The sequence below is a fragment of the Strix uralensis genome, chromosome Z, assembly GCF_047716275.1.
Source record: "Strix uralensis isolate ZFMK-TIS-50842 chromosome Z, bStrUra1, whole genome shotgun sequence".
NCBI classification, from domain to species: domain Eukaryota; kingdom Metazoa; phylum Chordata; class Aves; order Strigiformes; family Strigidae; genus Strix; species Strix uralensis.
In genome coordinates this window covers 55,084,985-55,111,788 of record NC_134012.1, presented here as the reverse complement: position 1 = coordinate 55,111,788, position 26,804 = coordinate 55,084,985, and the positions used below count along the sequence as shown (strand labels likewise).

At 51.5% G+C, this 26,804-nt stretch overlaps 1 pseudogene; it reads left to right on the top strand.

The window, feature by feature from the left end:
* Positions 1 to 19,146: 19,146 nt before the first annotated feature.
* LOC141938273 (hydrocephalus-inducing protein homolog) overlaps positions 19,147 to 26,804 on the top strand; it is a 38,096-nt pseudogene continuing 30,438 nt past the window's right edge.

The following is a 26,804-nucleotide window of genomic DNA, read 5'->3' as shown; positions in this document are numbered from 1 at the left end:
GCGGTGGCTCAGCTTCTCCAGGAGCTTGAGTGACGGGACAAGGGTCACTCGGGGCTTCTTGGCTGCGTCGGGTATCCTGTGCACCAGGAAGGGACAGAGCTGGGTGAGCCCCAAGCCGCCTCTTCTCTCTCATCAGGCAGCTCTCGCCGAGAGCTGCCCACAGCCGCGGGAGCACCTCTCCCCAGCTGGGGAGCTGTGTTCCCCCATCTGGCTGTGCCTGCAGCACCCCCCAGCTTACCCCAGCAATGTATGCACCCACAGCTCCTTCAGCGCCTGGGAGCTGCAGCAAGAGGAGAAACAGCGTCAGGCCCCGCTGCCCCCCAGCCCGTGGGCAGAGGCGGATGCCTGCACAGCCCTGCCCCCTGGGGAAGGACACAGGGGCAGGATGAAGCGCCATGGGGCGGGACAGAGCTGCTGCCCAAGCCCTGGCTCCCTCTGTCCTGCCACAGCACCTGCTTTGGCCCTTCCCTTCTGGGGATCAAAAGGTGACCAGGGGATGCAGGACGCAGAAATGCCCCCCATCCCTCCCTGCCGGCGTGCTGCCCGCTCCCTGCCCAGGCTCTGCACGGAGAGCAGAGGCCCCTCACAGGAACCTCTCCTGCCCGGCCGTGGGACGTGGCACCACGACTCACCCGAAAGTGGCAGTGCAGGAGCCCCTGGGCCAGAGGAAGATGAGGGAGCTCCTCTCCTCGCGGCTGCCGACACCCTCCACCTCTTCCTCCCACGCCGCCTCCTTCCCGTCACTCAGCACCCACAGCTGGTCCAGGGCCAGGCGGAGCTGTGGGCGCAGGGTGGTGCCACCTCTGCAGAGAGCAGAGGCAGGCAGTGAGCTGGAGGTGGCCTCCTTGGGGTGCCCCCCCGGGCAGAGCCCTGCTCCCCTCCTGCCCTTGGGATGGGCATTGGTGCATCCAGCACACAGGTCCTGGGGCCGGGGGCCAGGGTGTCCCAGCCCTTGAGCCGGGGCCAGGGATGGGGCAAGGGCAGCTCGGTCGGAGGGTCTTACCGCAGCTTGGTGACCACCAGTTCCTCCTGGAGGAGGAGAAGGCGCCTCTCGCTCCTCTTGCAGCCCCGGGTCAGCTGCACGTCTGCGCTCAGCACCGGCTCTGCATCGGCGAGAGCGTCCCTGCGGAGCAGAGCACGGCAGGCATCAGAAAGGCCGCTGCTGCGGGGCCTGGCCATGCCCCCCTGTCCCCAAGCCACGGGGGGAGCCCACCTGGAGCCACAGCAGCCGTTGGCCTGGCCCATCCTGCCCGGGACAGGAGGACCCTCGCTGTGCACCAAGGATGCGGCCCAGCCGGTGACAGCGAGGATGGGAAGCGGGTTGCCGGAGCCTGGTCAGCGCTGCTCGGCCAGACCCTGCCTCCTCCCAGTGCTGCTCTGTGCCAGCACAGCTCCGTGCTGCCGGCGCTGGGGGCTGTTGGCTCCAACTGATTGACAGCCCAACCCCAACGGACAGTGGGAGGGGCCACGGGCTGGGCGTTCTCTCCAGCATGGCCCCGCCTCTCTAGCATGGCCCCGCCTCTCTTGCCCTGGGGAGCCCAGCGCAGGACAGAGCAGAGGGAAGGACCCCTCCTCCCTCCACCTGCTGGCAATGCCTCTTGCCTTGGGCTTCCCTGCTGGCTCCCGGGCTCCAGCTGCACTTGGTGCCGCTGCTCACCACCCTCTGGCCTTGGCTGGTCAGCCACTTTCTACCCACCTCCCCCTCTCCTCAGCCAGCCCACGCTGCTTCAGCGTCTCCACGGGGCTATTCTGGCAGACGCTGTGGAAAGCCTTCCTCACGACTGGGTGGACAGTGGCCACCGCACTCCTCTCGTCTCCCCAGCCAGTCATTTCACCACAGAAGGTTATTAGGTGGGGCCAGCAGGGTTTCTCCTGCTGACTCCATGCTGACGCCTAGTTCCAATGACCTTCGTTCCTTCATGTTTCCAGGACGTGCTGCGGCATTCCCAGCACCTCCATGAACACAGAAGCCCCTTTTCTCATCCAATATAATAATACAATAATATTATAATAATTATAATAATAATATAATGGTGCCTGGGACACACACACACACACACACACACACACAGAGTGACAGAGAGGGGTGTCTTGGGAGGAACCAGGCACCTGGGGAGTCCTCAGCCCCACTCTGAGGGAACCCAGGTGTCCGGGGGGTACCCTGGTGTGTGTGGGGGTCACTGGAGTGGAGGTTGGCCACGGGGGTGTTTGGGGAAGTTTTGGGGTGATTTGGGGTACATGGGCTGATTTGGGATGATATGGGGGGCTTGGGGGCATATGGGGAGGTTTTGGGGGTGATTTAGGGTATATGGGGGTTTTTGGGGTGGTTTGGGGGGATATGGTGTTTTGAGGGGATATGAGGGTATGGGGAGTGATTTGGGGGGTATGGTGGTTTGAGGGGATGGGGGGGTGATTTGGGGTATATATGGGGGTTTGGAGGGATATGGGCAGGTTTTGAGGTGATTTGTGGGGATATGGGGAGATATGGGGGATTTAGGAGGGATTTGGGCGGGTTTGGGGGATATGGGGAGGTTTTGGGGGTGATTTAGGGGATATGGGGAATTTTGGGGTGATTTGTTGAGATACGGGTGGTTTGGGGGTCATACGGGTAATATGGGGGTGTTTTAGGTTTATTTGGGGGGTTATGGGGGTTTTGGGGGATGTGGGGGTGGTTTGGGGGGATATGGGGTTTTTTGGGGGTGATTTGCTGGGATATTTGGGGGTTTGGGGGGATATGGGGGATATAAGGGGGACTTTAGAAGGATATGGGGGTTTTGGGTGTAATGGCAGGTTTTGAGATGATTTGTGGGGATATAGGGGAGATATGGGGGGTTTTGTGGGGTTGGGTGGATATGGGGGGTTTGGGGGCCTATGGGGAGGTTTTGGTGGTGATTTAGGGGATGTGGGGAGGTATTGGCATGATCTGGGGATATACAGGATGTTTGGGGGTAAAATGGGGGATATGGGGAAGTTTTGGGGGGGGTTTGGGGGGATATGGGGGGTTTTGGGGTGATTTGGGGGGATATGGGATGTTGGGGGGATATTGTGGTGTGATTTGGGGAGATATGGGTAGTTTTGGGGGTGATTTGGGGGATATGGGTGGGTTTGGGGTCATATGGGGAGGTTTTGGGGTTTAGGGTATATAAGGGGTTTTCGGGGTGAGTTGGAGGGATATGGGTGGGTTTGGGGCCATATGGGGAGGTTTTGGGGTTGATTTGGGATATATGGGGAGTTTGGGGGGATATAGGGGATATGGGAGGGGTTGGGGGGATATGGCGGGTGATTTGGGGGGATATGGGTGGTTTTGGAGGGGATTTGGTGGCATATGGGGAGGTTTGGGGGGGATATTGAGTGGTGATTTGGGGGTGATATGGGGGTGTTTGGGGGTATATGGGGGATAGAAGTGGTATTTTGGAAGGATATGGGACGGTTTGGGGTGATATGTGAAGGTTTTGAGGTGATTTGGGTGTATTTGGGGAGATATGGGGCATTTAGGGGGGATTTGGTGAGATATGGGGGGGGTTGGGGGCATATGGGTAGGTTTGGGGGGTGATTTAGGGGATATGGGTGGGTTGTGGGTTGATTTGGGGATATAGAGGAGGTTTAGCGGGTATAGTAAGTTTGGGGGTGTTATGGGGGTGGTTGAGGGGATATAGGGGTGATTTGGGGTTTATGGGGGTTTTGGGGGATATGGGGGATATGGGGGTGTATGGGGAATTTTAGGGGTGATTTGGGGATATATGGAGGGGTTGTGGTGCTATGGGGGTATATGGTGGGGTTGGGGGTATATGGGGGTGATTTGGGGGCATATGGGGGGTTTTGGGGGTGATTTGGTGGTATATGGGGGGTTTGGATGGGATATGTGGGGGAGACCTGGGGGATATGGGGGTGTTTGGGGGATATGGGGGATATAAGGGTTATTTTGGAAGGATATGTGGGGTTTTGGGGTGCTATGGGAAACTTTTGAGGTGATCTGGGTGGATTTGGTGAGATATGGGGGTTTGGGGGGTTATGGGGAGGTTTTGGGGTTGATTTAGGGGATATGGGGTGTTTTGGGGTGATTTGGGGAGATATGGGGGGTTTGGGGGTGATTTGGTGGGATATGGGGTGGTTTGGGGGGATATGGGGGATATAAGAAGTGTTTTGAAATGTTATGGGGGTGTTTATCCCCCACAAGATACCTCCCAGTACCCCAGCAGTCCCCACTGGACCCTTCTTGCACCCCATTACTGTCCCCCAGGACCCCAATATCTCCCCCAGAAACCACCCCCAGGAGACGATCATTAGACACTCCCCCCCCCCTTCCCACCCCCAGACACTAATAACCCTCTGAACTCCCCCATGACCCCAATAACACCCCCCAAGCACCAAGACCCTCCACCAATACCTCCTTCAAAACACCCCCAGGACCCCAGTACCTCCCCCAGAACCCCCTCCAGGATGTCCCCAATCCCCCCACCTCGGACACCAATATCTCCCTCAAGACCCCCCCCGAGGACCCCAATAACCCTCCCAAACCCCTCCAGGACACCCCCCACCCCCCGACTCCATTACACTCCCTCTAGGACCCAAATAACCCCCTCAGGACACCGATAACACCCACAACTCCCACAGAACCCAAATAACACTCCCCCAAGAATCCCCCCAGCTCCCAAATCCCCCACTCACGGCACAGGCAGGAGTGTGGGCAGGTTCTGGGGGGGGGACAACGTGCTGGAGCCCCCCCGGGGGTCCCCTGGCCCCCACAGGGCCTACTTCCTGCTGACAGTCTGCGAGGGCCTATGGTCTGCAGTGAGGCGGCCTAGGCAGGAGGTCCTCCAGCTCTCTGTGGTCTGCACTGAGGGATGTTCCAGGAAGAGAGTTTGGTTCACCCAGCAAGTGGGAATTCCTCCTTTTAAAACATTTGCTTTGTTCTGGATGGCTGAATGAATTTTTCTCCTGCAAAGGTGGCACCAGCACCAGCACCAGCAGCACCAGCACCAGCAGCACCAGCACCAGCACCAGTGGTGGTGGCTCCGGCCTAGCAGTGGGTGAGTGCAGGGGCTGGGGCCGATTTCCCTGGAGGGGGTGGTGGGATCCCCGGGGAAGGGGAAGCTTTGGTCTAAAACCCCAAACTTTTTCATGGTTCTGATTTTTTTTAAAAAAGTTTTGTTGTCACAGTTTGGGCTGTTCAGACTTCTGTCATTACCAGGTGTTGAACTGGCAGCTGACAACCCCAGAGGTCTCGCTTCTGTCTCACCATCTTCCACATCACACCAGCTGTTCCTGTGTGGTTCAGCTGTGTGCATTGCTGAGGCGCCTGCACACATTCCTCTCTATCCCATTGTTTCCTACGGGAAAAATGGAATTGGGAACAGTCGCACTCTGGGGATTCCATCCTGGGCAGGCAATGGGATGTGCCTGAAACTGTAGTTTGACTGTATGGGGGATTATTGCAGAACCAGAGCGTAGGGTTGGAGAGTCAAAACGTTTCAGCAGCAATGAAGAGAGAAGTATGGGAAGGTTTCAGCTGCAAGCCTGCACACGCTGGGTGTGCATGTACTCGAATGCACGGCTGCATTGCCCCACGCTGCAGAGGTTATTGTGTAGAAAAGCCCTTGGTTAGTGGAATAATTCTCTGTTGGAATAAATCTGCATCTGGGCAGCGGAATGGGATATTTACCTTGTGACACAGAGGTACCTCTAGGGCAAAGCCAAATACTAAGAGATTTTTTTTATGAATGTTCATTTTCTTTCTGATTTCATGCTGTCTGAACTGTTTTGTCGAATCCTGACTGTTCTCCCCAGCTGTCCATCACCCACTCTCATGTTTTGATGTCTCGTGTCACAGACAGCCTGGTAAAAAGATCTTGGTTATTTTTTCTTTCCTTTTTTTCCCCTTTGAGAAGTCTCATGAACTTTTTGCAGCTGTCCTGACTCTGCTCCCCTGTCCTCCCTGAGCAGCAGTGTGGCAGTTGCAGCTGCCCCCCCCGCCCCAGGAGGAGGTGTGCTCTGCTGGCTGTTAAAAGAGTTGGCAGCGCTGTGCTCTGTGCTGATCTCCAAAGCTTCTCTGTTCTCCCTGGGCAATGGATTTTAGTGTTCTGCCATTCCTAGTACAGTAACATATGTACAGATACAAAACCTCTAGTTCATGGATTGGGTTCATGAAGCCCTGATTCTTGTAATCTCCTTTAGGAGCTCTATTGCCCCACATATTTTCTCTCCCCTCTTCTCTGCCAAACTGTTTCACAGCTGGCCGCCTTCCCCAGGCTTTGCCTCATACCTCGTCATACTCGAGCTGTTCAGTTCCTGCAGGCCCAGCAGCTGTAGGGGGATCTGAGCTGCTCAGAGGCAGCAGGGCCTGATCTCTAAAGGAAGCAGGTTTTGTGGTCTGACTCTGATCTTGCTGAAGCTGCTTTTGTCACCCTTTCAGAAAACCAACCGAGGGCTGAATCAGAGCTGGTGGTTTGCTGAAGGTACCAAAGAATGGGGCGTTTAGAAGCCAGTGCCTAATCCCGTGGACAACCTTAATGCTGTTGCTTTGACAACCTGTAGGAGGTATTTTATTGTGGGTTTTGTGTAAGGTGCTATAAAGCAATCCCATGCAGCTGGAAGCCAGAGGCAAGACTATTTATTTCAGAGCTTTGAAGATCTGTACTCCTGTGACAGCTGTCTCGCTGCTGCAGTGGTTGGGTTTTATTTTGCTTTGGAAAAACTGAACAAAAATTTTCGTTCCATTTCCTTTTCCCTGAGGTGGGAGAATTCCTGGAAGTCTCCAGATAGAGTTAAGGGGTGTCTTCATCTTTTTTCCCTGGACTGGGCTGAGTGCAGTTCCCAGAAGGGCGGGGTTTGGAAGGCTGGGAGCGCTGACCCGACCAGTCCGAGAGGACTCCTGACTGCAGGGCTGGGCTGCGGCTGTGGCTTCAGGTACTGCGGGGAGATGCTGGGTGTCTGGGTGGGCTGACCTGGCTGGTTTGGTTGTTTTGAGGGCGCTGTACTCTCTGCACCAGCTGCTAATAAGGTGTTTTCTGTCGGCAGGTCTGGTGGCCCATCAGTCTGTGTTCTCAGAGATGAGCCCACAGGAGTCCCTCACTTGGTCTTGGCTGCAGAGAGCTTTGTGGTATCTTGACAGTGTTTGATATTTCCCAGACAATGCTTAAACCTGCCAGTTGACGCTATTTAACACTCTCCTCTGTAAGAGCCTTCCAGCGGTGATGCCTATCAACTCTGGCTTTCCCTTCAAAGAATTGTTATCAAAAGCTGCTGTTATCTTTGTCACTCGCCAGATGCCACCAATGAATCTCTACTTTTGTTGCTTTGGGCTTTTACATGTTGCCTTTAACTAGGATGTGTGCTCTTCTGTCCAGGGGCTGGTGGGCAGCTCTCTGGTGACCAAATCCAGGAGAAAACAAGAGGGTTTACTGTATTACCTCTTGTACTTGAAGGAACAATCCTTTAGCCCGGGTGTCTTTGGACATGTCTTTTGGGAGGGGGCTACCAGGCCTCCGAATCCAGCAGTTTGTCAGTTTATTCTTTGTCCTGTTTGTGTTTTGCTTCTGGCCCTTAATCTGCAGCAGCAGATTGGGGCTGCGTGATGCACAGAGGTTCATGGCAGGGTTACCTGTTCCTCCAGGACAGGATCTGCTGATTCAGCTCAGTATTTTAAGCAAGATGGAGCCGAATGAATCCTCCTTGTAGCAAGAGCTGGTAGCCAGGATGGATGAGCAGTTCATTCACAGTTACTGAAACACTGAAGGAAATTCGATTTGTGTGTTTAAAATTGCTTTCTTAACCAGTGTTTAGCATCTTGTGGTCTCAAGGGTTAAAATACCTCTGGCAACTTGGATCAGTGTATGGGGATTTAAAAGTGCTCTGGATTAAGCAGGCAACTGAGTTAAACTGCATTTAGCTGATTCCCTGGCTGTGAATAATCCAGCCAACCCTGTGCTGAAGACATCTGGGGCTTGTCTGCTGTTCGCAGTGGAGGTTTCGGACCCTTTCTCAAAGATGTCACCGCTCTGTAAGTTATGGCTGTACTGACCAGAAGTTAGGAGTCACTTTGGGAGTGGCCCCTTGTGATGGAGACTGGAGACCTCTGCTCCTCTGTCCTGGACGTCAGGCAGTGGCTTTCACAGTGGTCCCATCTCTCAGCTCAGCTCTGCTTTCTGTCATTAGGATACAGCTTTGATTTGCCAGGGGTGAGTGAATTGACAGATCCCCTACTGCAGATCTGCACGAGACATACCCCTCTAGCAAGGTACAGGACACCCTTACAAATACAGAAAGCTGAACCTCCCACTAATTACTCAATGGGAATGCAGCAGGCAGAGCTTTTGGTCTAGATTGCATCCGTGCTGCTGTTAGCTTCAGGAAGCCAGTGCTTCCAGCACTGCATCTTCCTCCGCGTTCTCCCCCATGCCCTGGGCAGATCTCTGTTTCAGGGTTGGCCCTGCTGTTCCATGAGCTGTGCCCTCTAGGTGTGGTTATCAAGTGTTAGCACAGACTTTGGATTTTGCGCTGTGTTATTGCAGTGGTTGTGTCAGTCAGATGTGGACAAGTTCTGAGCGCAGGTGTGTGGTGACTAGTCCCCGTTATTTGGCCTTGACTGCAGGAAGAACTGAACCCCTTCAGCCTTCTCAATCTGGGTGGCGATGAGTGATGGAAAGCAGTTGCATACTTTCAAGGGATCAGTGAAAGGAGGATCCTTTGCTCTGCTCCCTCAACTAAAATGCTCTGCTGGCAAGCAGCAGCTCTGGGTTTGCCTTGATTATTGCAGTGACTGCTTGTTGTGTTTAGTCTGCTGCGCTGTTATAGCAGTCTCCCTGCGAGCAAGAAACTTGTGAGTGGCTGAGCTGAGATTTCCAGGTTCCTGATCAGAGGAGGGGCTGTCCCAGCCAAATTGGAGTTGGGTTCCTGATTGCATCCCGATAGAAAAGATTATTCATCCAGTGGGAAAAAAGCCCCAAACCGGAACTGCTGTTTTATTGTTTGACATATCTTAGCTGAGCAGATCTTGGCGCTCAGTACGAGTTACAGCTCTGCTTTTCTGAGCCCGTGAGCTGGGCTCACTTACAGCTGGCCTGACTCTCAGGAATGCTACCTGCCTTCTGACTTTTCCTGCCTCGTGGGCCTTGGGGGCTTCAGGAACCCTTTTCCTTCTTTCCATCAGCCCATTTACCACATGCTCTACTATCAGGTTGTTTGGGACTCTGGCCTCTCCTCAGTATTTTCTGGCTGAAAGAGTTTGGTTTGTACAAGCAACTGTCTGGACGTCCATCTCTGACTTGCTCTGTCTGTACTCAGCTGACAGACCAGGAAGTGGAACGGGCATCGCTGCTTCCCAGTTAACCCCCTCCTACCACTGCAGGGAGCTCCGGGTGGCTTTGGGGGACCAGACCTTACCATTCCTATAACGTAGGTGACCCTGACTGAGACTGGGACGTGCCCTTTCTGTGTTACTGCTCCAACCATCACCTTTAGTTTTTCCAGGAAAGAGAAACACAAAGAGATGTAGCCCAACATACCAAAAAATCAAATTCTTCCTCCTGACTTTGTGGCGAGAGCCAGTTCAGCCAGAATCACTGACATGCTGCCCTCTTCTCTTCTGGCTGGCACAAGTCTGGCAGCCTGTGTCTCCAAGGGCTTCTTACTGAAAAAGCCCCAGGGCAGACGTTAGCACTTTAAAGTACTTGGAGCAGACACAAGTCTGCACCAATTTGTTGCAATCACCCATATTTAAAGGCAAGTGGTACCTTTTATTTCCATGGGATTATTGGTCCATGGCACATCTGGCACTCCTGTGCACAAGGTCGATGACCTCCCTGCCTTTCTGCTGAATGCTGGGTTTGGCTTTTGTCTTTGGTAGGAAGCAACTGGCATTTTGGTCTCAGCAGATGGCCGCTTAAAAATAAAAAAAACCACCCAAACTAGGAGACTTTCTCTTCTTTTCCAGGAGCCAAGGACTTTGAAGGCACGTGCTGAGGTTCACTTCCAGAACAAAGGCTGCAGGGTCACAACACACAGTATCTCTTGGAGCCTGTGCTGTAGCTGAGGACAAACGTCTGGTAACTTTAAAGGCAGGTAAAAGTTTATTGTGATCCAGAGAGGTGGGGAATCTCCATCCTGGGAGACATTTAACGCTGCTGGACGCATCCTGCACAATCTGTTTTAACTTTGAAATTGTCCATTTTGCACAGAGGGGTTGGACCAGAGACATCCAAAGTCTCTTCCTCCTAAATTTTTCCGTGTTTCTCTACCTGATCGTGCTGATGACCCATGCAGTCTGCTTTATGAGTGAAAGGAAGAGAAAAATCATTGTAAAACATGGAGAATTGTATCAATATTGCTGTCTGCTGCAAGCTCTGCCAGGGAGCAGATGCTAGCTGCCTTTTCTCTTCTAGATGAATTTATTTGACTGGAAAGGCAACTGCTGTTGCTGTGAAGTGTCCAGATGAACCTGTACATAGACCTGGGGCAAGTGGGAATGACAAGGGGGGAATTTGGGAAGGCAGGGAGCCCACGCTGGCAGCAGCCCCTGCCCTGCTCGGAGACCAAGCAGGACTCTGGGAGTGATGTGCTGGGGAGGAGCTCCTTGTATTGCTTCTTTCCTCAAGAGCAGCTGTTTGAGGCTTACCTGGATTATGACCATAATGAGAGAGGGTTTCTTGTTGGGCGTACATCCCCAGGAGGGGTTGCACTTGATGTCTGACCTTTCTTTTCATTTCATACCAGGTGTTTCTAGGCCTTGAAATTTTTCTGTGGGCTCAAGGGGACAGTTGAGTCAAGGAGGACAAGAGTAGGGAGACAGGATGTGTGCAAGGATTGTGCTTTTGTGTCATAGCTTTTGTGGGAGACAGGCAAGCTTTGTGGGTCAAGAACAGCAGGACTAATGATGGGCATTTCTGGAGGGTTGTGTGCCTTCAGAGCTCTCGGCAAATGTCAGCCAGTTTGTCTGCTGCCCTGCAAATGCCGCTCACTTCGAAGGAGAAATCCGACTGTCCCAAGTGAATCCTTCTCCTCAGCTGCTTTTCAGCTCACTTTGCCAGAGAGACTGAAAAAAGGGCTTCCCTTATGTGCAGGGACTGTGGATTGCACAGAGATACAGCCCAGCAAGCTTGAAAGCATGGAGGGGCCAGTCCAACCTCCCCAGGGCCCTCTCCCAAGTTCAGGGCAGGGAGGGACCAGTGTGTCCAACGAGGCAGAAAAGCTCTCTGAGCTGTGGAGAGGAAGGAAGCTAAGCCCAGGGATCGAAGCTGCCATTATAGACTCAGATGTCCTGTCTGAAGGGAGGTTGGCTACCTCATCTGCTGCCTCTGCCTGGGGAGGGAGGGCTTGCAAAGTGGTGGAGGAGGGAGCTGTGTTCTGCCAGCAGCTGGAGCCTCCCAGAGTCAGCCTGCAAAGCTGTCACTGCTCTTGCTCGTGGAGAAGAAGTGTTACTGACAAGCTGGCTTCCTGACCAGTCTCCTTGCTGGGCTGGTTACCCAGATCTGCTCCATAAGGAGGTTCATCAGTTCCCCTGCAGCCCAGCTATTCCTTGGGACGGTTTGATGTAGCTGGCTTGGTTAACACCAGATGTATTTTTAATGAGATATCATTTGTAAAAGGGGTTGCCAGTGCTGGTGAGACCAGACCGGGAAAAAAAAAGTTTCCAAACAGGTTTGGAAACCTCTGTCTTCTAGTCATAGGAAAATTAAACAGAAGCCATCTTTCTGTGTTCAGCCCAGCGATGTACTGTGAACCTGTCTGGGAGAAATCAGCATTCAGTTCCTGATTAAAAAGGTGGGAGCAACAGCCAGGGAGGGTTAAAAGAAGGTATGTGCCTTGAGGCTGTGCTAAAGGGAAACCCTAGATATTTGTTTCTCAGTCAGAAGTTCAGCTGATGGATGCCTCTAGAAGGTCCTGGTGCCTGGGCATAATTTTACTTGCCCTGCTCTGTTTTTCTTTAGAGATGGAGGATGCTGAGGGCTGAAGGCACCAGCTGGGTGCTTGGTGCCCTTCTGTTTCCCTCCTCAAGGTTTTTAGGTGGGTGGCCAAGGCAGGAGGCAGGAAGTTGTTGATTTGTGGAAACAGACTCTACAACTCAGAGAGAGTTATACAGCAGGTATGTTTACTCCGGCACCGGGGTGCAAGGGAATTTCTCCACAAAGCTTGCACCCCAACAGCACATTTTACCGGAAACTTCTAGAGTGTGGATGTACATATTCATTGGATTACATAACACAAATATCCATATGCATAAGTGAGGCTGCGTTAGCTCTAGAGGCTGGTGTCAGCAGTTTATGTTCTCTTTGCACCTGCGCATTGCCTCCTGGTGGGCGTCTCCGGGGGTCTGTTGGAGGAAGGCTCACAGTCCTCCTCACCTTGTACTTTTCCTCGGAGCATGTGCAGATTCTCTTAGCCAATTTCTTGAATAACAAGAGTGGTTCCCACTGGTTTACCACCTCTATCTTATCTAAAAGCACCAGTCTATTAATTTCTACCGCCCATATATGGCTATCTATCCATTACAAAGACTAAACTTGCTAGAACACATCTGCTTTCCAAGGACAAGTCTCTTTCCAAGGACATGTCTCTTAATTTTGCCAAACATAGTAATTCTTGGTAAGTTTCCACAGAAAACTGCTTTGTTTTGATGAACACAGTAGCAGTAGCCCTTGGTAAGCTTTCACAGAACAGTCAGGGCAAGCAGGATTATCAAGCAATATTCAGAAGTCATTATAAGTTGCCATAAGTTGCTATAAGTAAATAAGTTGCAAAGCAAGTGATCATTTCCTCGTATTAATTCCCCCCTTTTCTTTTTCCTAAGCAAATTCCTTTGCTGTATCAAAGCAGGTATTTGAGTACATATCTAACAATTGATCTTACCTAGAATTAGGGAGATATTATGTGTTAATGTATAGTCCCATGTACTTACGATCCCTCCCCATAGTTTGATCATGCTGATAATTGATGTCCATCCTTTTGTTGGATTCGGAGCCTCAGGGGTCCAGTCGATTTTGATTTGCGTTGCTGTTTCAGGGCTCCTTTAACTTGAGTGTGATGTATCCACGATGATCGTTCTTTAATCTTGATAGTTTATGCTCTTGCTTACAGGACATCACCTGGGTCTGCTGAGGCTTCCTAGAATGCTTGAATACCTGAACTAGAGGCTGTGAGATAGGAGTGTGATTCCTGCAGGCCCTGCCGGGGATCCCAGCTCAGGTACCGGGACTTTGCTGCTGGGTTTGCTGGTGCCTGGAGGCAGAGATGTGCTGGAGAGGCTTGAGACATGGTGGCTGTTCCAGCCAGCACCCCGCTCCTCACTGTTTGCAGGGACAGGATGGTCCCGGACGTGGCACAGTCCTCACATGTTGTCTTTCCTGATTGCAGATGAATTTCTTCCTGACAAAGGATCTCTTATTTACCAAGATTTCATCTGCTCCTGCTGTTTATTGCCCACCTGAAATCCTCCTTGTCTCCTGCTGGCCTTGTTGTTGTCCTTCCAGGAGCAGCCAGTTGTGCCTCTGCCGCAGTGGGGCAAGGGATGGAGTCGGATGGGGTCAGTGGTTGGCAGCTGACAGCTGCTTTTGGTTTCCATCTGTTCCCCTCTTCCCTTTTAATGAGATCGGGTGCCAGGGTGCACTAGGAAGACTTTTCAATGTGAGAGGAAGTCACAAGTGGGGTACTCAGATCCCTGTTTTCATCCTTGGCAGAGAGAGGCTGCTCAAACCAAACCTGCACCCTCTTGAGCTGCTCCTATAACAGACCTGGTAATGGGAAACAAAAGCTCTGCCGTGAGGCTGACAGCTCCGGGTTGGGTGGGTCTGTCCTGCACCGCTGAGCCTTGAAGCTCAGAGATGCTTATGCTAGTGGTCACTGAGATGCAAACCTGGCTGTTTCTGGACCCACTGAAGTGCCTATCTTTTAATTTTTTTATCCTCTTTTTTTTTTTTTTTTTTTTTTTTAATGTGGCTACTGTCTTGTCTTCTAAAATCCCAGCTGTTTTCAATGATATCAGTGGCTTGGCAGATTCATTCTTTCAGGCCTTTGGTGCTCCCTGCACAGACCGATCAGCATTTCTGATGAACCAGTCTGATTTCACGAGTGGCTCCACTCCTGCTTTGTGTTTTGAAGGGTTTTCCCCTCTGCTTTTGAGGCCGTGTGCTTATTACAGAGCTGCTTTTTCACGAGTGGGAAGGTTTCTCTCAAGGAGAATCTGCAGATGTTTGGGGCTGGTTTTGTTGCTGGCTCTTTGATTCATGGTAGTTCTTGGGATGTGTGAAGGGTGGGAAGAGGTTCAAAGGAAGAACCTGAGGAGCTCATTTAACAGTTCAGCTTGGTTGATCTCTATGTGGAAAATGAAAACTTGCCCTTCTGCTCCCACTGCCAGGATGTGATGTGCTGGGAGTCAGCATGGAGACCTCGATCACGTCAAAGCTGTGGAGTCTGACAGTACTTCCACGGCAGAGAGCAGAGGCTCTTTTGTGGGGTGCACTAGGTGCCCTGTTTAAAAATCATAAAGCCCTGGCTCAGGTTCCAGTCCAGGACTGCCTCTGTGTGGCTGTTCTTTAACAAAACGCCCATTTTTTTTTGGCAAAAGACTTTTGGATACAAATGCAGTCAAATATTTGACAAATCCAGCAATTGCTTTGGGATTTTGCTTGAGTTCAAACTCAGCAATTGTGGCTGTTGCATGGTTGTATTAAGCCTATGAAGGCAACTGCCCAGAGCAGGTAAAACCACATTCCACTTTGCCTTTTTTCTTGATGCCTGCTCACATTGTAACTTCCTCGCCCAGCAGAGCTGGTGCCTTCAGGCTGCCCCAGCACCTCTTGGCACAGCCCGTGTGCTGCAGGGAGCTGCACCCGCTGGCCTGGCAGTGGCAAGGAGACCAGCTTGTCCCTTCAGTGCTTCACAAGGCATAAAGAAAGCAAGTTGCTCCTTTCCCAGCACTGCTTCTGAACACGCTGTGGTGCTTTGTAGCTGCCGTGACTGTGCCTGGGGCTCCTGTGGGCTGAGACTGAAATGCATGTCACGGGCTGGGTTTGTCCCTTCCCTGTGTCCCACTTACAGCTCTTGTTTTTTCTAATCTTCCTCTCCTTTGCTTCCAATCACAGAACCAGATGTTGGTGTTTGAAAGCGCCCTGCAGGAGAGGTACTGGACCTGCTGGGGCTTTGGATGACCGATTTGCTGTGAAACCAGGAGCCAAGGAGACCCGTCCCACTGCAAATGGAGCTGCCAAGTGATGCCAGAAGCTGCAAATGCCAACCAAGCTGTGGTGGACCAGGTAAAGCACATTGTTTTTTTTTCTTGTCCTGGAGAAGTTGGAGGGAAGGACCACTTGTGGTATTTAGCGTGGTCCTTGGAGCTGACCATGGGAGGATCTTGCTGGGCTGTGGATGCTCAGGTATTGCCATGGTTTTAAATGCATGAGATGCCCAGTAGTAGAGAGCTGCCATGTGCTTGGGCTCTGAAGGAGGCTCTGTGCCCTCCTTGGGTGGAGGAGAGGAGGGCCTGGTGCTCCCCAGCCTGTGGTGCCCCATGGGACGGGGTGGGATGGAGAATGCCCTGGCAGGACCCTGCCAGCTGAGGAGAAGAGCTGGGTGTGGAGGAGGAGAGACTGACCCCTGCTCTGCCTCTGTGACTGTGAAAGGCCACTAAGCCCTGCCCCTACAGTGCACTGGTACTGCAGTGTGTTTCTGCCCTCAATATGGTGGGGACTTAGGTGTCTTTTAGCTGCCAGAGGGAACACAAGGCCAGGAGAGTTGGGATTAAGGTAGAGTGAGCCCCAGAACAACTATTGAAGCATCCTGTACCTGTGTAGGTAATCAGTGCCCTTGACAACTGTCCACTTTCTTGTTTAGGCTGAGATGCCTAGGGGCAGTACCCTGCTGAGTCAGGCCTGAACCTCCATCCAGAATCGACCCATCTTCCTGTGGCGTTGTCTCCTGGCAGTCACAGCCTCACAGTTACTGCCTTGCTGACCTCCATGTCAGAGATTCCCCTTGAGCTGTGATTAACTTGTTGAGGCTTGTAAATTTTCTTCTGCATTTACACCAAGACAGCTGGCTGGATTAAATGGTTTCATAGTATTACAGAAAAGGAAAACCTAGGAGGCATTACATTTGTTGGGGCCAAGGACTTTGATTTGTTTCAAAAAGTAGTGGGGAAAAATGAGTTTACTCTTTTTGGATTTCGTGGTTGCACCGCTAATGTCAGGGTGTGCAAAATGTAGACATTTGAGATATTGTCTTCATTTAGAAAAGGAGTAGAGAACCAGCTCAGGGTTTGGAAGTGAGATGTAAAATAAAGTGAGGAAAAAAATTGATTCCGAACATGGGAATAGAAAGGGAGAAAGCAAACCCAGGGCTGTGTGTTGAGGTGTGTGCTACCAAAAAAATCAATGTTCTCCCCTGCAATGTGGGATTGCATTGCTCAGGGGAAGGCAGGAGAAACATGTCTGAAAGGAGCCAACTTTATTTCCCTTCTTTCTCAGAAGAAAACAAGTACAAACCCTGCTTGGATTAGAGAGGATTATGGGCTGCCCAGTTGGGAATTCATGTTTGGGACTTCGTGACGATGCAGCTGGGTAAGTGATCTCACTGCAGTTATTTGGTAGGAAACCTTTTGATAGCATCTAAAACGGTTTGAGTGTCGCAGTCAGTCCCTTCGTTGAGCGCTGGAGTTCTTCCTTCATGGGTTAAAACGGGGGAAGGGAATGCTCCCATGGATGGTGTAAGCTGTCTGTGCCAGCACTGCCCTCCTCTCCCTTGGTCCTCACTGCAGCCCTTGTCTTTGTCTTTGCTGCAGCTCCATGTCCTCTGCAAGACACCAGCTGTGCCCAGTTACTCTGTGGGTTCGATCTGGTGAGTGCAGCACTGATGCCAGGAAAGACGTTTCTGATGTGCCTGTGTCACCCCCCAGGGGCTCTGGTCCTGGTGTCCAGAAGCTGGGCAGTGCCTGTGCTGGGGCTTTGTCTCGGAGTCTGCAGCAGGGCTGTGGGGGGACGCAGGCTGATGGTGCCCTGTGTCCTTCTGGCACTGCAGCAAGAGAGAGGTTAGTAATGCCACACGCCTGCTGCTGGCCTTGGCTGTACGCTCATGTGTTTCTGCAGGAGGATGAGAGCTGTCAGTAGCATTTCCCAGGGGATGGGGGAAGGATTTTCAGCCCTGTAGAGCGGCTCCCTGCATGAACCAACAGTTCCCTGTGCCTCTGAAGAGAGCAGGGCCAGCAGCCTGCTTTGGTCAGACCCTGCTAGGATGGAGGAGGGTGGCTTGTCTGAAGTGCTGAGGGGGCTGGCTTGCTTCTGTGCTGGGCTGTGTGCCAGTGTGATCCCCGCTCCATGCCCTGGGTTGCTCCACATGTGTCCTCTTGGAGTCAGAAACGCAGGCAGCCAGCTGAGAGCCAAGTGTGAGCTGGGAATGATGGCTCCAAGCTGAGCTTACTGGTAACAGTTGGATATTGTGCAGGAAAGCAGAGGGGAGCTCGTGGGGCAGAGGGAGTGTTGGCAAGGGAAGAGGGGCTTGTTGGTCCCTGAGGGAGGAGAGGTGGGTATGTCCAACCCCAGGAATGGAGAGGGGGCAGTGATATAAACGCCGTCCCTCCTCTGACTCCATGGTCCTGAGCATCCACGGTGGTGAAATTTCAGCTTCTGGGCTCTCTTTTTGAAAGCAGGGGTCTCCCCTGGGGGCGATGGCTGATGCTTCCTTTTGTGTCTGACTTGCAAGCCTTGTTGGAAGCGATAAGCCCGGGCATTCGGAAGAAGCCCGCAAGAGACTTGGTCCTCCCTCGACTTCCCTGTCTCAGCTGCACCCGTGTACCTGGGCAGGGAGCTCTGTAAGAGGGGGGGGTCGTCTGAGGAGTTTTCCATCTCCAGGCATGGTGAGGCCCAGGACTGGGTCAGAGAGCGGAGCAGGGTCAGCAAGGGACTGTCCGTAGCCACTGCCCCGTGCCGGGGTAACACACCTGGGGCTGCGGCTGTGCTGGAGCCGGGCGGGTGTGCTGGAGGCGGTTTCAGGGCCTGCTTGCTGTGCTCACTGGGTGCTTTGGGCACTGAGCATCCCTGTCCCCTCTGTCCCCATGTCCCAGAGCTGCCCGCCCCCCCCCCCCCCCTGCCACATCACCGCTGTTCCTATGGCAGTGTTGGGGCCAGCCAGGATGCCCAGTTGCCCTGGCAATGGGGGCAACAGCCTGTCTGGCACTGGGGATCCTCCTGTGAGTGTGTCCCCATGGCCCTCGCGGAGTGAGAGAGGTGAGGGATGCTGAGGGGGTGGTGGCTGCGTCCCCTCCCCGACCAAAAGCCGAAGGGCGCCTCTGGGTGCCGGTGCTGCCGGGAGGCTCACCCACGGGCAGGGGGGTCTTGGCAGCGAAGCTGAGCAGGGACCGGGGCTGTGGGGGAGCTCGGGGGGTGGTGGTGACACCCCCTGCCCCATGCTGCAGGGCTGGGGGCATCCCTTGTGCGAGAGGGGGGTGCCTGGGGCAGGGTGGTGCCCAGGGCAGGGGGCCCTCGGTCCTGCATTTGAAATCCATAGGGATTTTCTGAGCAGCAGTTCCTGTGTACATCCAGGGAAAGGAGTGATGGGCTTGGCAGTGCTAGGTGTACAGCTGCACTCAATGATCTGAAAGGTCTTTTCCAGCCTAAACGATTCTATGAAATGTGGTCCAGATGCCAGAAAAAGACTAAATAAAAAAAGGAGATGCAAAGTTGCCAAGCCAGTATAGCAGAGATCAGATGCTGGGAAGGGGAAAATGGTACTATAAAGACTTAAGGCAGGAGCTGCCGCAGTAAATGATAGTATGTGGAGCTGGGGACTCTCCAGCAGACCCTTGGAAGGGACCCTTGGTGCATCTCACTGTTCAGCTGACAGATAAAGTTCATGAAAAGATATAGTTGTGGCTCGTGGGACTGCACCCACAGCAAAAGGCTTTTTTGTCTCAGGGAATATTTTTATGGAGTTTTACTTCTATGAATCTTAACTCTGCCACTTAAATATGGTCTAATCACGAAACAGTGTGGGACGGCCTTATGTTCTCCACGTAGGAAGGATGCCACAGCCTGGAGACACAGGTGTATCCTTTGGGTCTGCTGTGAATGGGATTCTGGATTTTCAAAGTCTCATTGTTACTCCTTCCAGGTTTGCCTAGTCATGGCCACTGGCAAGATTCATCGGTCCATGGGATCCTCCAAAATGGCTGATGGACTCCAGAGTAAGGTGACAGTACGTTGTTATCCGAAGCTGGTCAGAGAGGCAGAGCAGCGTGTGACTGTAAGTACCTGCTGGGGGCCGGGTAGGAGCTGGGTTAAGGCTGAAAGCTGCCCCTGTCCCTCCTCTGCCTTCCCCTCCAGTTGTCAGGGTGCTGTGGAGCCAGGCACCACCTCCCCACCTGTTTGCTGCCGTGCTTCTGTTGGAGGGGGCTGTCACGGTGCAGTGGGGGGTGGACTGTGTTGCTTCAGGATAAAGTCCAGGGTCTTGCCTGAACATGCCAGTGAAGCCGAGATAAAGGAATGTACTGGGCATTGCACGGGAACAGCTGAAGCACAAACATCTGCTTCCTTCCGTCCTCTTTGCTGTGTGGGCAGTAACATCTTCTGTCATGTGGGCATACCTGCCAGTGCTGCCCTGGCCACACCGCTGGGCAGCTGGGCATGTGGTAGGCTGCTCAAACCGCCTGGAGTCTTGACAGGACACGGCTGGTTCCAGATAGAATAGCTTCCAAAAGAGTTGTTTCATGGTATCTCGTGTCCTGTGTGGATCACAGATGCAGCCCTGCAAACAGCAGTGGATCCAGGGCGATTCCTCCTTCCCATCCACAACTGTCCCCTTTGCTGGCTGGAGCTCCCTTCACTGGAGGCGACCCAGTGCTGAGGCTCTGTCAAGGAGACATCTCTGTATCCTTCTGTGGAGGGGTCTGTGAGGCCAGAACAGAGAGAAAACAAGTGCTAATGGAAAAGAAATAATGAAAACTTGGACCCATTCCTCTCCACCTCAGTCTTCGCACAACGCTGCTTTTCTGCTTTCCTCTGACTCATCCAGCAGTGCCATCTCCACCTGTGTGTTGGTTGTGAGCACTGTGCAAGGGTGAAGTTAGGGGATTTCTGATATCTCCTCCCCGCTCTCTCCAGAGGTCTCTGGCTCAATCCAGCAAAACTCAAGAGAGTACAAATACCCGAAGAGCAGAAATCCCCAAACATGTCACATCATCTCATGAAGGAGAAGCTAATGGGACAGAGCCACTTGCTTAGAGCGTGTGTATTCCGCTCTATATCATTAATTTACTGATGTTAAATATTTCAGCAGGTAATTTACGGGACTTCCAGGACTATCCTAGTGGCTGTGATCACAAATTACTCATCAGTGGCACTTGAACGAGAAAAGTCTTTCTGCAGAAAGGCATTTCTGTAGCTCTTGCTGGTGTTTTGCATTTCAGCTGACTCCCTCTGCCTTCCTGAAGGAGATGTCTCTTACCACCAAGCAGAGGCTGGCCAGCACCTGGGAGATGAGGCAGCCCCGGATTGCCCAGCTTCTAGACATGGGTGAAACTTCCCATCACAAGGTAGCATTTTCCTGTCCTTTTCCTTGCTGCTTGATGTGACATTTGAAGAGGGTGTGTGTTTGTGACAGGAGTGCCTCCGGCTCATCTGAATACCTCAGTGACTAGGGCCTGTTGTCTTTTCAAACTGCTGCTGGTGGTGGAGTTCCTTCTGCTGGGGAAAGGTAGAACGTTTTTCCCTGGTGAGAGGTTGGAAGTCCTGATCTGTGCTAAGTCAATATAAATAACCTCTGCTGAAGTTGGTGGGTTTTGCTGGAGTTTAGCTGATACTGGGGAAAGGCTGGGGCAGGCCACAAGGGCCCGAGCTTGCCATTTTCCATCCTCCTGGTGAAATAGCCACCTCGTGCTTTGGTGTAGTCACTGTCAAATGCTTGGGGTCATGGGACTCCCTCAACAGTGGCAGCATTGGCCTTTGAAGGCTGAGGGCCTATAGTAATTACTTAAGATTTAACAAAACCAAGTGCATTAATGTTTTGGGTTGGAACAATGTGTGGGACCTTTACAGGGTGTTAGATTTTGCAGGCTGCCAGATATACAGGGGAATTGCCCTGGGCAGAGGGGAGTGGAAGTGCGTTCTCTGGATCACTTAGATGTATGTTTAAGCTGCTTTTCTCACAGGACTGCTCACTGTAGCACACAGTCCAAATGAGTGGATCGCTGAGGTAGGCTGTTGAGTGGAAAACTGCCAGCAAGAGACCTGTAACCATTTGGTTAAGGATTGCCCTAGGCAGCACAAGAGGTTGGGAACGCATCAGATGAGCGCACACATAACTGGCAGCGTGCTGCAGGCACGAGCTGCCGTGTGAGCGTGGCTCCTGTGGAGCAGCAGGAGGCCTGCCTGGGTCTTTTGAGTGGGAACAGTGCATCTGGGAGAGGGGAGACAAAGCAGGGAGGAATTTTCTCAAGTATTGCCTCTGCTCTGTGAACATTTGCGGTTTGTGTATATTTTCAGACGTGCTTCTGCAGTGGTATTAAATGAAATGGCAATAATGGAATACAATAAAGCATCTATTTAAAGCCTGTGGATAAAGGAGATACCAAGTCCAGTCTTACTCAAGTTGCCCAGTAATGCTGAGAAAAGAGCTAAACCTTACCACTATCCAGCATTCACCTCCTTTGTCTTTTTCCCAACTACTGTGTTACTTTCTTTTTAGCCTTACCTCCTCTGGTAGTGTGGTCTTCTAAGTGATTTCTAGGCTCTCTATCAAAAAAGGTATTTAGGGATGTGTGGGACTCGGTCTCTCTGTCTCAGAGCAAAGATCATCCCAAAATTGTTTCCCATGGAGTCTCATGTAAATTCTTGGGTTTCGCTTGCTCCATGAGTGCTCGTGGCTCTTCCAGGAAGTGCTCTGAAGCTGTGTGACCACGTTAGCACAGGGCTCTGCTGGCAGTAAGCACTGCCTTGCATTCTGGAGAAGGAAACCTGGAGGAACACCCACCAAAAGAGCTTCTTAGCTTGAGCCTGCTCAGTGTGGTCCAGAAACTTTTGATCAGCTCAGAACACAGGTGGGGGGCTGTTTCCCTAGCGTGAGCCATGTGGACGTACTCACCAAGAGACTGTACTCCACTGGAGATCAGTAGGATTCTTTCATGAATCTTTCTCCCAGCAGCTGACCCTCCTCTCACCGCTCTGTCTTGCCTCTCCAGTTCTCAGCAGTTGACCTGGAGCAGAGCTTGTTTCAGCCTTTTCCTTCAGAGGTGGTATTTCAGAACTACGTCCCCGTCGAGGTCTACGAAGTGCCACTGATTCTGAGGAACACTGACAAGGTAAGTGCTGGGATGCGGAGCTTTAACACTGTGCTGGAAGAGGAGAGCAGTGTAATTCCTGTGGTTTAGAGCATAACAAGTTACCTGCTGCAGCACAGCACATCCAGAATAAAATGTCTCACCACCTTTATTTTGCAAGACGGTGGAAATCTTCCCATGCTGGGAATCCTCCCCCTGATTTTGGCCGTGTATTGGTGGTATCTAACTCAAAGGAGCTTTTCTAGTCAGCGTCCTTCCCCTTGAAAGCCCTGGATTGATGGGAATGTTGAGGGTTGTACAGTTCTTTCTGCTCTCCTGCTTTACCTCGAGTGTGCACCATGTGCTGGTGGCTCCCTGGTTAATCTCGGTTTCTGGCAGGACACCTCTGCCTCTCACAGCCTGTTTAGCTGCCTCTGTGCAGCTCACTGTCAAAGCCCAGGGCTTGAGCCTTCTCCATGCTGGAGGAAGTTATGGTTAGTGGCATTAGCACTCCAGGAAGGGTGTTTTGAAGCAGCAGGGGAAACGGACTGATTTAGCAGAAGCAGTGGGAGGCCTTTAGGTGCCACTTTAGGCTCCTGCTAAGCTTAATGCAGTTCTGCTCAGGTTTTTCTAAGCAACGTGGCTCTCTGCTTTCCCTTTGGAGAACCACAGCACATCCAGAGTAATGTTCTCTTGAAGGTCTCCACCTTCACTTGAAAAAATTGTGATCGTTTTGAGATTTCCCGGGAAAGTTGAGAAGGGAGAAGTTGAAAAATGCCAGCAATGTTGTTGCACTGTAAGGAGGAAAATTGAGACCTTTTGAATTCCGGCAGGGGAAACGTTTGCTTGAATGAGGCATGTGCCAAGAGCAGCTGGTGGAAAAAGACAGGAGGGAGGAAAGGAGCTGAGTGGGAAGGTGCTCTGGGAGAGAACATTGTACATGCAAGGGTTTCTCTTGACACGTAAGAGTAAGTGTGCTGGAAGCAGAGAATGTTCAGAAAAAGAAAGGTGTAATTAAAGATACTGTTCTGTAATAAAGAGTAAGATGTGTACGTGAGAGGAGGGCAGGATGGGCAGGTGGAAGTGTACGTGAGAGCACGTGAATTAACCCCCCCTCCAAATCTACCAGTCTTGTTGGAAAACAAACAAGTGGACAAAAAAAGCTGTCAGGGCATGTTGCAGGTGGGGGAACAGCAAGAGAAGTCAAAATGTATTCTGAGATAACAGGTTTTGACAGGGACATGGTTGGAAATGGAAGACCCTTTGGCAAAGACAGTTGCAGGGTGGTCCCTCAGTTGTTCCTGGAGAGTCCTGCGCCATTCCTGGCCTGGCGTTTAGCTTGGGAATACTGGAAAGAGCAGCGTGGGTGCCCCTGTCCAAGGGATACCATTCATGGGGTCCACGCTGATTCTGGGCACTCTTTGCTGTGGTCTCCTCTTTCCTGATTAAAATGTGCCTCAGCTTCTCTTTTTTCCTATAGCTCTGCTTTTTTCCCATTAAGTCTTTTGGCTTCAGCTGCTCTGTTATCCAGACAGCACTTCAAAGTATTTGATGTTGCCAAGTACCAGCCAACAGGCAAACAGTCAATTTGCTCTATTCATGCTTCCTCCAGTGGAAAAGAACATCTGCATCAACATGCCTGCTATTCCCAGTAAAAAATAATAAACTTGTACAGCTGCACCTTGTGATTTTTATGCCCTGTAAAGGGGAGGCAATGTGTGAGCTGTTGATTTTTTCCAAAAGGAGTTAGTTTTGAAGCTAGTAAGACCTCAGCCATTGGACAGCTCTGGTGTAAAAGTAAGATCAGCTTTAAGGAAAATCCTTGGCATATTTAAGTATACAAACATAGAGATGATAATCCCAAGAGAGGTGGTTATATTCTAATTTTGTTGGCTTTTGGTGATGTCCAGCAACATTGTACTCTGTCTCAAAGTTTTCTCACCAGTTTCACAGATTCCTCCAAATCACACTGACCTATACTGCATGGTAGCCTGAGGTTGTCTGATCCATAAAAATCCAGCTGACAGCAAAGTATATATTCCAGATAGAGGCTCTGTAATCATGCAAATACAGAAGTGCTTTGCTGTATACTTACTGCTCTTCCCTGTGTGTTGTAAAATTGCTTTTCTGTCTTCAGGCTGCTCCTCACCACCCTCAGCGATGTTCTGGGTGGCTTTTGCTGAAGGTCTTAGCTCATCTCCCAAGGGACTTGGTGACCAAAATGTTTGTCTGCAGTGTGAAATTGGCTCCTGGAACTCGCTGTCCCAGGGCACTGCTGGGAGCAAAGGGCGTTTGGAGACTTCAGGACTGCCTTGGCCATGGGTTATCAGGCTCGAGCGGGTGGTGAAGAATGAACCTCCATTTTTCCCAAGCCTCACGTGCGTTTGTTGTTTATCAGCGAAGCTGCCTGTCAGTCAAAATTGCCTGTTTTAGACTTTCTGAGATGAGATTTGATGCTCAGGGGTTGATATCAGTGTGCTAGAAAACACCTATTTGCTGTGTCTGTGCTTGTGGTATCCCAGAGGGCAGAAACTTGCAGCAAGGTGCCTGCCTGGACTCCTGGGTGTGGGGAGGAATGCCCAGAAATCTGCCTTGCCTGCACTGGCAGCTGCCTGGCTACAGGCACCAGGCAGCAAGAGCCTCCAGAGAGCCGAGAGTGGCTTTTAATAATGAAACCACACTGTGAGTCAGTGCTGGTCATGTATCTCAAGGCAGAAAATGCCTCTGAAGCCCATAATTGATAGGCCCAGCCTGGGGGGTTGTCTGGCTTTCCATCATTTTGGCAAGTTGACCGCTCTCATCTTCTGCATCAGACTTTCCTTGTAGTGTATTGGGCTTCTCCCTTGCTTCTTTACAGCCCCCTTTAAATTCCCTTAGCCATCTCCTTGTTTCTTGTCTCCTTGTCTTTCTATGTTCCTCGTTTTACTCTTCAGGTTTCCTTTTATTCCCAGTAAGGCCACAGTGTCTGTGGTCTCCTCCTCTTGCTGGTCTGCCTGCATGACTGTAGCACTGCAGCTTGACTGCCCCACTCAAACCCAGTATGTCAGTAGTGAATTTCTTCCTCCCCCCAGTATAACAGGTACTGTTTTGCCTTCAGGTCTTTCATCCCCCTCCAGAGGCATGACTGCTTGGGTGTGTGCAGGCAGAAGCCCGCAGGTTCTTTGGGCTGGTTGATATGTGGACTTGATTCAGGTATTATCGCTCGGTGCTGCTGGTGTCTCACCTGCTCAGTGATTCCTTCACAGCAGGGCGTTGCCCTACTGCCTCTGGCCTAGAGCTGTTTTGCCCTGGCAGGATGGATTCCATCCTGGTGTATTAGGTGAATGTACCTCTGTAAGGAACTGAAGGAATTGATGCCTCAAACATTCATCGACCCAGAAAACCTCCAGGACAAGCTGTGGCCTTTGTGATTAGTCTAAGGAATGTCACCCGAGGGAGCGGGAGTGTATGGAAGGCTGCACCCCCCACTCCCTTGCAGTTGTATTGACAAACTACTTATGTGGGCCTCAGAGCGGGGAAACTGAGTGAAACCAAAAGTTTCCCCTCAAGCACAAAGACCGCTAATCACTGTCTGCACTGTGTAAGCCCGGTACTGTGTGGCTCTATTGCGTAAGCCAGACACCATGCTTGCCTTGCTAACGACTTCGTGCCTTCACCATTGAAGAGGCGACAAGGCCTGACGAGAGGTGAGCATTTCTGCCCCAGAAGCAGAAGTATGTTAATCAGCTGATAAGATGAAACTGAAACTTTGCTGTGTGTGCACCCACCACCCAAGATGGTCGGACCTGAGACAACTCTGGATCCAGGGGTGCTGATCCAGATTTCTTTGACTCTCTTTCTCACCTTTCTATTTCTTTCCTTTCTTTTATTTCTTACAGATTTATAAGAGATCACATTGTTTATTATTCTTTTCCAAGTTTAAATTGTTTTCTACTGCAAGTAAAACATTTTAACCGGTCGTTTGGTGTCGTTTCACCTTAATTTAACCCAAGGGGATCACGGAACTGTTGCGACTTCCTGGGCTTCCAGTCTGGGTTGTGACAACCTCAAGAGTTAAAAGTGCTTTGGAAAGGTGGTTAAGGCAGGATGTCCCCAGGGCATGGCCAGGTATTTTCTCCTCATGTTTCCATATGAGTGGCAAAATCATAGTTTCCCGTCTTTCCTGCAGGTTTCTCAGCTGGTGAAGGTTGTCTTGGAGACGTCGTCTTACTTCAAGTTCACCAGCCCCGGTGGTGTGTGCTGTAAGGTAGCACCTGGCATGTGTTCAACTTTCCGCATCCAGTTCAACCTTGAGGAGAACAAGGTGAGACTGGAGGTCCAGAGAGGTTGGTGCCTTCAGTGGAAGCTGAACCTGCTGGGCTGGATTCAGAACAGGGCATCTGCTGTGGGTTTTGAGGACTGTCCTGGTTCCAGTGGGGTTGCCCTGGATCTAGAACGGGGGGAAACGCTTTCCCCATGGTGAAGATTATGCTCTCATAGGCTGGAGTCTCTTATGTGTTTCAGGCCATTTTTATCCTTCAGTGATGGAACATTTAATGTCATGTCTGCTGGTTTCAGAGATAAGAGAGTC